The following is a 760-nucleotide window of genomic DNA, read 5'->3' as shown; positions in this document are numbered from 1 at the left end:
GCGGCTGAGCCGCCTCAGTTCACTTTTCTGTCCTTTACTGGAGTCTACACCCGCGGCTGAGCCGCCTCAGTTCACTTTTCTGTCCTTTACTGGAGGCTACACCAGTGGCTAAGCCGCCTCAGTTCAGAGCTGCCAGAAGGGAGACACAGGGGCTCCCAGGTCTGCGCAGGGTCAGGTGGCAAGTGTGTGATGGCAGGCAGCCGTGGAGCCGTGTCCTGCCCCACTAGGCCACTCTAACCCCTCCTCAGCACCCCGCGATCTGTTACCTGGCTGCAGACTCACTCCCCAGCCTCAGTTTCACTGCACCCTCGTCAGACTTTCCTTAATCGTCCCCATCAGCACCACGTCTCTGCTGCTTCCACACTTGCCTCACATCGCGCTGGGCCTTGAAACTTTCAGCTCTCAAGGGCTGCTGCCCAGAGGGGTCCTGGATGCCCTGGAATGCTCCCTGCCTTCGAGACCCTCTACAACACATTCATGAGCTTTTCTGGTTGGTGTTCACCTGGAGGTGCTTGGTTGGTGGTTTACTTATAGGTAAATTCCCTTCATTTATTCATTGGTAAATACATTCATTTATTCATCCTAACAGCCATGTGCCTGCCAAGCACTGGACCCTAAGCTTGGTGCTGGAGATGGAAGGGAACAAAGCACGGAGGGATGTGCCCAGGACAGCCTCACAGTTTAGGAGAGGGGAACAGCCTCATGGTTTAGGGGAGGGGAACAGCCTCACAGTTCAGGAGAGGGGAACAGCCTCATGGTT

At 55.7% G+C, this 760-nt stretch overlaps 1 protein-coding gene across 1 annotated transcript in view; it reads right to left on the bottom strand.

Annotated features, from left to right (window-relative positions):
* Positions 1-760, bottom strand: part of NID2 (nidogen 2) — a 61313-nt gene that overhangs the window by 53010 nt on the left and 7543 nt on the right. The window lies entirely within an intron of this gene.

The sequence above is a fragment of the Otolemur garnettii genome, unplaced genomic scaffold (genome assembly GCF_000181295.1).
Source record: "Otolemur garnettii isolate 467f Iridium unplaced genomic scaffold, OtoGar3 scaffold00054, whole genome shotgun sequence".
In the NCBI taxonomy this organism is placed as follows: Eukaryota; Metazoa; Chordata; class Mammalia; order Primates; family Galagidae; genus Otolemur; species Otolemur garnettii.
This window is presented reverse-complemented; position numbering and strand designations above follow the sequence as displayed.